Source organism: Salvelinus namaycush, chromosome 33 (assembly GCF_016432855.1).
Source record: "Salvelinus namaycush isolate Seneca chromosome 33, SaNama_1.0, whole genome shotgun sequence".
Lineage (NCBI taxonomy): Eukaryota > Metazoa > Chordata > Actinopteri > Salmoniformes > Salmonidae > Salvelinus > Salvelinus namaycush.
This window is the reverse complement of record NC_052339.1, coordinates 540,995-553,150: the sequence shown is the minus strand read 5'-3', so window position 1 is coordinate 553,150 and position 12,156 is coordinate 540,995.

Genomic DNA, 12,156 nt, shown 5'->3' with positions numbered 1-12,156 from the left:
TGGTGAGATCGTGATTATTTACATTTCAAGGTGCGAAAACCCTTAGACCACGAAGTGAGGGTTACCATGACCGTGTTCTAGTGAAACAGCCAGAAAGGAGAATGGAAAAAGTAATATTTTCAATTTTGGCTCAAGTGACCTGCCCTGTATGGATCCACAGGGAAGAGCTCGGCATGTCAAGGTCTTTGTAACAGATTAAAAGGGCGACTCACTAATATCACCTACCCAGGGAATCAATGGCGTGGCCCAGGAAATGAAAAAGGTGACGAACGGACGCTTGACGGTACATCACATCAGGCCCCTGTCACTGTGTCTCACTGTGTCCACCCTGGGCCCTTTGTTTGATCCTGGCCTGCCCCCAGGGGCCTCCTTTCAGCCCAATCCAGCATGACCCCTGCCAGCACACTTCAGAGGCAAGGTAGACAGCCTTTAGTGAGAGGTCTAACGCTTTAATATTTAATAATATCTGCCCTCCGAATTTATATTCATTATATAAATAGACCTGTTTAATTTTGTCTGGCTTGCCGTTCCAAATAAAATTGAATAGTTTTTCTCATATAATTTAAATAACTGTATGCTAGGTGTCCGCAAGACCTTAAGCAAATAGGTAAACGGGGATATGACTAAAGAGTGAATCAGGGTGATTTTTCCACAAATAGACAGGTTTTTTCCTTTCCATGGTAGCAAGATCTCATCTATTTTTGCTACATTTCTATGAAAATGTATTGGAGTGAGATCATTTATATAATTTGGGATATGTATACCGAGTATGTCCACATCACCATCAGACCATTGTATTGGTAAACTACACGGTAATGTAAAAGTTGTAATTTTTTTGTGATCCAATACCTAATATAGTACACTTATCATAATTTGGTTGTAATCCAGAGAGGTTAGAAAAAGTATCTAGATCCTCTCTGAGGCTGTGGAGGGATCCAAATTGTGGATTTAAAAGAAAACATGAATCATCAGCGTACAAGGACACCTTTGTTTTTAAGCCCTGGATTTTTAACCACTTGATATTATTGTTGGATGTGATTTTAATAACAAACATTTTGATGGCCATAATAAATAGATATGCAGATTGTGGACAACCTTGTTTTATTCCTCTTGACAGTTTAAAACTTTCTGAGAAGTAGCCACTATTTACTATTTTACACCTAGGGTTACCATACATTACTTTAACCCATTTTATAAGAGATTGTCCAAAATTTAAATGTTCCAGGCTTTTATATATAAACTCCAGTCATACTTTATCAAAAGCCTTTTCAAAGTCTACTATGAATAGCAGGCCTGGTTTCCCAGCTTTTTCATAGTGTTCTATTGTTTCCAGTACTTCTCTTGTATTATCTCCAATGTTTCGCCCATGTTATAAACCTGTCTGATTAGAATGCGCTATACATTTTGCTAGACTTTTTGCATTACAACACTGAAGTGTAAGGGGCCTCCATTTTCTTTATGGACTGGATCTTTATATTTACCACTTGTATTCTGTTTCAGTAGTAATGAAATCAGACCTTCTTGTTGAGTGTCCAACAATCCACCATTTACATAGGAGTGGTTAAAACATGCTAATAACAGTCCTCTGAGTATATAAAAAAAGTCTGCTATACCTGAACTGGTATGCTATCCAGCCCTGGAGTTTTCCCTGACTTAAAGGCTTGAATTGCATAAAAAATTTCCTCCTCTGTAATTTCGCCTTCACATGAGTCTTTCTGTATGGCTGTTAATTTTACATTATTAATAGAAAAAAACCATACAATTAGCTTTGGTTAGAGGAGATGGAAGAGATTGAAATGAAAAAATATGCTTAAAGTACTTCGCTTCTTCTTTCAACATATAATTTGGTGAATCATGGGTGACTCCATCATTTGTAACACGTTTCAATACATTTTCTTAGGTAACATTCCTATGTTGAAGATTGAAAAAATTATTTGGGGCATTTTTCCCCATATTCCATCCAGTTCGCTTTATTTTATAATATATTACACTGGAACTTTGTTGAATAAGTTCCTCCATTTCTTTTATTTTTCTCTAACTGAGCTGAGTACTGAATTGCATGGCCTCGAAAGGAACATTTAAATGTGTCCCATACAATAAGGGGATCTGCTGTACCATGTCAGAACAATTCAGTTATAAATTCCTCTGTCCTCGTTAAAAACAAGTTATCATCCAATAGGCTTTGATTACATTTCCAATATACTCGCCCACATGGAAATTCAGAAAGATTCATGTATATGCCAATTACTTGATGGTCCGAACGCATTCTGTCCCCAATCAACACTTTTTTAACTTGTGGTGCCAACGAGAATTAAATAAAAGAAAGTTATCAAGACGACTAGCTTGACTGAGCCTCCACCATGTAAACTCAGCAAAAAAAGAAACATCCCTTTTTCAGGACCCTGTCTTTCAAAGATAATTCGTAAAAATCCAAATAACTTCATAGATCTTCATTGTAAAGGATTTAAACACTGTTTCCCATGCTTGTTTAATGAACCATAAACAATGAATGAACATGCACCTGTGGAACGGTTGTTAAGACACTAACAGCTAACAGACGGTAGGCAATTAAGGTCACACTTATGAAAACTTAGGACACTAAAGAGGCCTTTCTCCTGACTTTGAAAAACACTCAAAGAAAGATGCCCATGGTCCCTGCTCATCTGCGTGAACGTGCCTTAGGCATGCTACAAGGAGGCATGGGGACTGCAGATGTGGCCAGGGCAATAAATTGCAATGTCCGTACTGTGAGACGCCTAAGACAACGCTACATGGAGCCAGGACGGACAGCTGATCGTCCTCGCAGTGGCAGACCATGTGTAACAACACCTGCACAGGATCGGTACATCCGAACATCACACCTGCGGGACAGGTACAGGATGGCAACAACAACTGCCCGAGTGACAGGAGGAACGCACAATCCCTCTGTTAGTGCTCAGACTGTCGACAATAGGCTGAGAGAGGCTGAACTGAGGGCTTGTAGGCCTGTTGTAAGGCAGCTCCTCACCAGACATCACCGGCCACAACGTCGCCTACGATCACAAACCCACCGTCGCTGGACCAGACAGGACTGGCAAAAATTGCTCTTCACTGACGAGTCACGGTTTTGTCTCACCAGGGGTGATGGTAGGATTCGTGTTTATCGTAGAAGGAATGAGCGTTACAATGAGGCCTGTACTCTGGAGCGGGATCGATTTGTAGGTGGAGGGTCCGTCATGGTCTGGGGTGTTGTGTCACAGCATCGTCGGACTGAGCTTGTTGTCATTGCAGGCAATCTCAACACTGTGCATTACAGGGAAGTCATCCACTTCCCTCATGTGGTACCCTTCCTTAAGGCTCATCCTGACATAACACTCCAGCATGACAATGCCACCAGCCATACAGCTCGTTCTGTGCATGATTTCCTGCAAGACAGGAATGTCAGTGTTCTGCCATGGCCAGCAAAGAGCCAGGATCTCAATCCCATTGAGCACGTCTGGGACCTGTTGGATCGGAGGGTGAGGGCTAGGGCCATTCCCCCCAGAAATGTCCGGGAGCTTGCAGATGCCTTGGTGGAAGAGTGGGGTAACATCTCACAGCAAGAACTGGCAAATCTGGTGCAGTCCAAAAGGACGAGATGCACTGCAGTACTTAATGCAGCTGGTGGCCACACCAGACACCTTCTGTTACTTTTGATTTTGACCCCCCCCCTTTGTTCAGGGACACATTATTCCATTTCTGTTAGTCACATGTCTGTGGAACTTGTTCAGTTTATGTCTCAGTTGTTGAATCTTGTTATGTTCATACAAATATATGTTAAGTTTGATGAAAATAAACGCAGTTGACAGTGAGAGGACGTTTCTTTTTTTGCTGAGTTTATAACTCACTAGGTCAGGATATTTAATCCTCCATATATCCAATATATTCATGGCATTCGCAATTTCCTTAAGAGCATGAGGGTGATCATTTGTAGTGTGATTTTATTTACAGTCCATTGAGGTATTTAAAACAGTATTGTAATCTCCCACCATAATAGTCTTGTATTGCTTGTGTGAAGCAGAAACCGAAGCGGCCAATCGGACAGTGAGGTGACAGGCAGTATGTTGGATTTATTCAAGTCTTTGTCAAAGTTCTGGTGCTCACCTCTCTCAGAGGGATTTATTTACAATATTAACAAGTTCAGGACTAATTGGCCAATAAACTTTGTAAGGAAAACAACAAATAGGACATTGACAAAGACTTGAATAAATCCAACAGGTCAGCACCTCAGGAGTAAATGTCATTTGGCTTTTCATAGCCGATCATTCAGAGTATCTCTATCTCTACTGAGAACAGCAGGTCTGGGACAGGTAGCACGTCCGGTGAACAGGTCAGGGTAGAATAAAGAGTCTTTCTTCAATCAATCATTTGTTTCAGTGTCATACTGTCACGACTTCCGCCGAAGTCGGTCCCTCTCCTTGTTCGAGCGCCTTCGGCGGTCGATGTCACCGGCTTTCTAGCCACCGCCGATCCACTTTTCATTTTCCATTTGTTCTGTCTTTGTCTTACACACCTGGCTTCACTCAACCAATTACTTGTTTATTATTTAACACTCTGTTCCCCGTGTTGTGTTTGTGAGTGATTGTTTATTGTAATTCGGTCTATCTTTGTGGGCTCGTGAGTTTACTTTGTATATTTGTCTTTTTGAGTAAAGATCGTTTATTACTCATATCTGCTGTCCTGTGCCTGACTCTCGACACCAGCTACACACAGGACCCTTACAGAATCACTTACCCGAAGAATGGAGTCAGCAGGAGCAGACGCCCTCCCTGTTGCAGTGGAGGAGCACGTTCAGCAGCACGCGACCATGTTGCAACGCCTGGGTACCGCCATGGATCGCGTGCTGCAGACGATGCATCATTGGGAGAGAGGAGGATGTTTTCCAGCGCCTCCACCAGCCCCACTACAGCAGGTCCCACTGTCGACCCCTCCTTCACCCGGTCCCAGCGGGATTCGACTCGAGCTCCCGAGGGAGTATGATGGGACGGCTGCCGGATGCCAGGGGTTTCTACTCCAGCTGGAGCTCTACCTGCGACTGTCCACCCGTCTCCTTCGGGGTGTGAGAGCGAGTCCGCCCTCATCTCCCGTCTCTCAGGCAAAGCCCTGGAGTGGGCCAACGCCATATGGAGTGAGGGAGACGTGGTGTTGGACCATTATGCAGAGTTCACCCGCCGCTTTCGGGCAGTGTTCAACCACCCGCTTGAGGGTCGAGCGGCAGGTGAACGTGTTCCACCTGAGGCAGGGTGGCCGCCAGAGCGGGATGGAAAGACAGGGCCCTGATCGATCACGAGCCATATATGTTTATGGTCCAATAAGATACGTAAAATCATCCATCTACCTTACGGATCTGTTTAGACAATTTGCACATTCGGATCAAAATAACTGTTAATTAATATCACCATTTTTGAGTTTCTTTGCCCATGGGAGAACAACATCTAAAATTGTTGAATGAGTTTCCTATAAACAATTGATATTATAGTCCTTCTCTTTAAGCCAGGTAAATATTTTTTGTATTTTCTTATTATCTGCTAAGCAATTACAATTCTCACTGGCTATACTTATTTCACCAATTACCATAATGAGATACAAGTTTCAAATCTATTTATCAAAGTATATGTTTGTAAATTTACCATTACAAAATTACCATAGTGATTGAGTGTCCATATTGCTGTACCATGATATTTGCATTGCTACTAAGTAACCCTCCAATTGTTCTCCACTATTCCCCCCACTAAAGCCCCTCACCATCCCAAGTTGGGTTGTCATCCCAGTGACCAGCAGGCCACCCCGTCCCCCTGGATCCCTAGGCCCCCCGAGAGGCCAGGACCCATCCTTCGAAAGTGCACAGCCCACACACAGAACAGAAGCAGATCAACCGCTAAAAGCATTTCCAATGCTCTCCCCTCAATTTGCTTTATACATAGCTATTAAAAACTATATATATATAATTTTTTTTTGTGTATCTCAATTTCCATCATTAACAACTAATATGCGTAATAATGTTGACAGTTCATGCAAAGGTGTCACGCCCTGACCTTAGTTCCTTTTTTATGTCTCTATTTTGGTTTGGTCAGGGCGTGAGTTGGGGTGGGCATTCTATGTTTTGTGTTCTATGTTTTCTATTTCTGTGTGTTTGGCCGGGTGTGGTAATGTTAGCTAGCTAACAATTTAGCCAAAGTGAAGTGGTGGTGCTATCAAAACAAGTGACGAATTACAAAAGCAGCAAGTCACAGACATCATTTTTTTTCTAACTATCATTGTTTTAAAATGTCTCTGTGTGAGACATACTGTCAGGTTAATGGGCTGTGGGTCTGTGTCTTTGTGTTCCTGGCCTCTGTGTCAGGATTATGGGCTGTGTGTGTGTAGCTTCAGGAGAGACTGTGCTTAGCTTCAAAGCTTGAGATCCATTATAGGCCTGCTATTGAAGTCAACCTGACAAATATTAATTTACCAGATTTAACAATTGTTCTTTATTTTCTATTTATTTTCAGTCCAGACATGAACACAGGCCCTGGCCTCCTGTCTGGCATAGACCCCCTCCACAGCTGAGAGAAAGGTGTTCATCTTGGACTTCACCATAACATTAATCAAAGCAGAAGGAGCCCAAGTTCTCCACATTTCTGAAGAAACACTGCAAGCGGGGAGGGTCTATCCCAGCACCATCCCATCTGTGTACAGCGTACCAGCCAGATCTATATCCACAATATGAGCAGGACATTAAAGATGCTGTAGAGGGAAAGGGCATTTATGTCATCCTTGATGAGAAGGCCGATGCCTTTGGAAGATGTGCACTAGCCATCCTACTCCAGCCATTCGCTTTTTAAGTGCATAGATGACATGTAATTTTTCCCACTGCCCCTGTTAGTATATGTAAAGACAAGATTAAATCAAGAATAGTCTGAAGGGTGACAATATTAGCTTGCCAGTTTTGAGTGATATATTGTATTATATTATCGTCATTGAAAATAAGAATTTGTTCTTAACTGACTTGCCTAGTTAAATAAATAAAAAATAAGGCCTGTTTTGAAGTTGCCCAAATATAGGCGGTGCAGACTGCTCCGGGACATCCACCTGCAGGCTCTGGTAAAGCTTCAAATTTCTTCACCATTCCGGTGGAATATCAGGACCTCCTGGAGGTGTGCAGCAAGGCTCACGCCATCTCCCTTCCTCCACATCATCCCTACGATTGCGCTATTGATCTCTTCGCGGGCACAACACCGCCTCATGGGCGGCTATATTCCCTGTCTGGCCCTGAGACCAAGGCCATGGAGGAGTACATTGAGGATTCTCTGGCTGCTGGGAGAATTTGTCCTTCTGCTCCTACTGCCGGCGCAGGGTTTTTCTTTGTGGACAAAAAGGACAAGACCCTGCGTCCAGGTATCCACTACCGGGGCCTCAATTACACCGGGGCCTACCACCTAGTTTGGATACGTGAAGGAGACGAGTGGAAGACGGACTTCAACACAGCTAGTGTACACTATGAGTACCTGGTTATGCCGTTTGGACTCACCAACGCTCCCGCAGTGTTCCAGGTACTGGTCAACAATGTACTCCGCGACATGTTGAAAAGATTTGTCTTTGTCTACCTCGACAACATCCTTGTTTTCTCCCGTTCTGCTCAAGAACACATCCTCCATGTCCGACAAGTCCTTCAGCACCTCCTAGAGAACCAGTTGTTTGTGAAAGCTAAGAATTGCTAATTCCACCGCTCCACTATCTCCTTTCTAGGATACGTCATTGCTGAAGGGAGTGTTCAAATGCATCTTGAAAAGATGAGAGCGGTGGTGGATTGGCCCCAACCCACATCCAGAGTGCGGCTGCAACGTTTCTTGGGATTTGCACATTTTTACCGCCACTTCATTCGGGTCTACAGCACCCTGGCGGCTCCCCTCTGCACTCACTTCTCCCAAGGTGCCGTTCACATGGTCTCCAGCTGTTGACAGGGCGTTTTTGGACCTCAAGCGTCAGTTTTCTACAGCCCCAATCCTCATCCATCCGGTTCCGGCACGTCAGTTCGTGATTGAAGTCAACGCTTCTGACTTTGGATTGGAGGCCGTCCTGTCCCAGCGGTCTGCCCAGGACCAAAAGCTGCGTCCCTGTGCCTTCCTGTCCCATCGTCTCAACCCCGCTGAGTGAAACTAAGACGTAGGAAATCGGGTTGTTTTGTCCTTGATTCGGCCCGATCACAGGTCCTGGAACGGGCTCATTCCTACAAGCTCACCTGCCATCCCGGCTTCCGTTGAACCCTAGCCTTCCTCCAATAACGCTTCTAGTGGCCCACTGTGGTTCCTGACGTCTCAGCCTTCGTCGCCGCATGCACGATGTGTGTTCAGAATAAGACTCCGCGGCAAGCTCTGGCTGGCCTCCTTCAGCCACTCCCTGTTCCTCATCGCCCCTGGTCCCATATATCCCTGGATTTTGTCACTTGGCTTCCTCTGTCTGATGGCAACACCACTATCCTGACAGTAGTGGAAAGGTTCTCTGAAGCCGCCTATTTCATCCCTCTCCCCAAGTTACATTCAGTCAAGGAGACGGCCCAGCTCATGGTGCAGCACGTCTTCTGAATCCATGGATTCCCTGTCGACATCGTCTCTGATCGTGGTCCTCAATTCTCGTCCCAATTCTGGAAGGTGTTCTGCACCCTCAATGGGTCGTCGACCAGCCTGTCCTCCGGGATCCATCCCCCGTCCAATGGCCAGTCGAAGCGTGCCAATCAATACCTGGAGACTACGCTTAGGTGCCTCGTCTCGACCAACCCCACCACCTGCAGCCGGCAACTTGTGTGGGTGGAGTACACGCGGAACACTCTTCCCTACTTGGCCAATGAGCTCTTGCCCTTTGAGTGCTCCATCGGTTATCAGCCCCGCTGTTCCCAGAGCAAGAAGAAGAGGTCAACATACCCTCGGCCCATATGTTTGTCTGCAGCTGTCGGCATACCTGGAAGTGAGCTTGGTCTGCTCTTCTCAAGGCCAACTCCAGGTATCGTCAACAAGTGGACCGCCACCAGACTCCTGCTCCCCTCTATGGTCTCGGGCAGAGGGTATGGCTGTCTACACAGGACTTGCCCCCCCCGTATTTATTGGTCCTTTCCTCATCTCTAAAGTCATTAGTCCCACTGTTGTTCATCTTCTGTTGTCCCGTACCCTCCATAAACATCCCACTTGTCATGTGTCCAGGATTAAGTCCTTGTCTCATAGTCCTTTGTCTCCTGTTTTCAGGCCAACCCCTCCTCCCCGTCTCATTGACGGTCATCCGACGTACACGGTCATACGCCATCCTGAGGGATCGACCTCGGGGCAGGAGTTTCCAGTACTTGGTTGACTGGGAGGGTTATGGGCCGGAGGAGAGGTGCTGGGTCCCCGCTAAGGACATCCTGGACCCGGCCCTCATCGCCGAGTTCCATCGCCGGCACCCCGGTCAACCAGGTAAGCACCCAGGGAGGACGCCCGGTGGCGCCCCTGGAGGGGGGATACTGTCTCACCCTGATCTGTTTCACCTGTCTTTCTGCTCGTCTCCACCCCCCTCCAGGTGTCGCCCATCTTCCCCATTATCCCCAGTGTATTTATACCTGTGTTCTCTGTTTGTCTGTTGCCAGTTGGTCATGTCTTATCAAGCCTACCAGCAGTATGTTTTTCCGGCCTCCTGGTTTTCCTAGTCTCTGTTTTCTACCCCTCCGGTTCCGGCCTGTTCAGCCTGCCCTGACCTCGAGCCTTTCAGACTCTGACCTGGTTAAAACCTGTTAAGGCTGGGGGTTCCGCTAGCGGAACGTTTCGACAACATCCGGTGAAATTGCAGGGCGCAATTGTTTTTATTTATTATTAGAAATATTTAACTTTCATACATTCACAAGTGCAATACACCAAATTAAAGCTTAATTTCTGGTTAATCTAGCCACCGTGTCAGATTTCAAAAAGGCTTTACGGCGAATGCAAACCATGCGATTATCTGAGGACAGCACCCCATCAAACAAACACATGACAATCATATTTCAACCTGCCAGGCACAACACAAAACTCAGAAATAATGATATAATTCATGCCTTACCTTTGAAGAGCTTCTTCTGTTGTCACTCCAATATGTCCCATAAACATCACAAATGGTCCTTTTGTTCGATTAATTCCGTCGTTATATCTCCAAAATGTCAATTTATTTGGTGCATTTGATTCAGAAAAACACCGGTGCCAATTCGCCCAACATGACTACAAAATATCTAATAAGTTACCTGTAAACTTTGTCCAAACATTTCAAACAACTTTCCTAATCCAACTTTAGATATTTTAAAACGTAAATAATCGATAAAATTTAAGACAGGATAAACTGTATTCAATAGCGGATGAAATGAAAGTGGAGCGAGCTTCAGGTCGCGCCCCCCAAACAAAACTGTCCACTTGACTATACACCCAGAAAGGAAATGGCTACTTCTTCATTTCTCAAAGGAAAAATATCAACCAATTTCTAAAGACTGTTGATATCTAGTGGAAGCCATATGAACTGCAACCAGATGCCTCAGAAATCTAGATTCACCTAGAAATGTTTGAAAACATAGTCACCTCCAATTTTTTGGGGCCTGGATGGTTTGTCCTCGGGGTTTCGCCTGCCAAATAGGTTCTGTTATACTCACAGACATAATTGTAACAGTTTTCGAAACCTTAGAGTGTTTTCTATCCAAATCGACCAATTATATGCATATCCTAGCTTCTGGGCCTGAGTAGCAGGCAGTTTACTTTGGGCACGCTTTTCATCCGGACATGAAAATACCGCCTCCTAGCCCGAAGAGGTTTTAAGTGTGCCTTGACTTCTAAATAAATCACAGACAGTGTCACTAGCAAAACACCATCACACCTCCACCTCAATGCTTCATGGTTGGAACCACACATGTGGAGATCATCCATTCACCCACTCTGCGTCACACAAAGACACGGCGGTTGGAACCAAAAATCTCAAATTTGGACTCAACAGACCAAAAGACAGATTTCCACCTGTCTAATGTTTATTGCTCATGTTTCTTGGCCCAAGCAAGTCTCTTCTTATTATTGCGGTCCTTTAGTAGTAGTTTCTTTGCAGCAATCTGAACATGAAGGCTTGATTCACGCAGTCTCCTCTAGAAGAAACGTGAAGAAACTTTCAAAGTTATTGAAATGTTCCGGATTGACTGACCTTCATGTCTTAAAGTAATGATGGACTGTTGTTGCTCTTTGCTTATTTGAGCTGTTCTTGCCGTAATATGGACTTGGTCTTTTACCAAAGAGGGCTATCTTCTGTATACCACCCTACCTTGTCACAACACAACTGATTGGCTCAAACGCATTAAGAAGGAAAGAAGTTCTACAAATGATCTTTTAACAAGGCACACCTGTTAATTGAAATGCATTCCAGGTAACTACCACATGAAGCTGGTTGAGAGAATGCCAAGAGTGTGCAAAGCTGTAATCAAGACAAAGGGTGGCTACTTTGAGGGATCTCAAATATAAAATATATTTTGATTTGTTTAACACTTTTTTGGTTACTACATGATTCCATATCTGTTATTTCATAGTGTTGATGTCTTCTACATTGTAGAAAAAAGTTAAAAATAAAGAAAAACCCTTGAACTTTTGACTTGTACTTTATCTGCTATTAGCCCATAGAAACGCATTTAATAACTTATGTATACATGGAAAAACAGATAGTAAAAAAATAAATCACCATAGGGTTTGTTAGAGCCTCTTCTTTCCAAAGAATGTCATATGTTGTAGTCCAAACCGTTCGGATGCTACAGACATTTTCATAAGAAAACCGTTTTTCGGGACGTCTCCTGGTCTGACAAACACCACTGTAGGTCTGCCACCTTCCACCTCAGATGCGGAAGGCAGACATCGGCGATTGTGATGGATTGAGATGGAGCCCATGCAAAAAATAGATGGATTTGTATGGGATTTTTTTTATTACGCTACTTAGATTTTTGCAGGGGCACAGACATCAACTGTATGGGAAATAGAAACACGCTTGTCCAATAATACAAGAGGTTAAATTAAGAACAATAAGCACAGAACAAGAGACACGGCCATATAAGTACCTAACACGTCCACTTTCTCAGGTTTCTCTTTCTAAGGTTTTTGTCTTCAACGATTCTAAAAGGGGAACCATCTTGTTTTATGT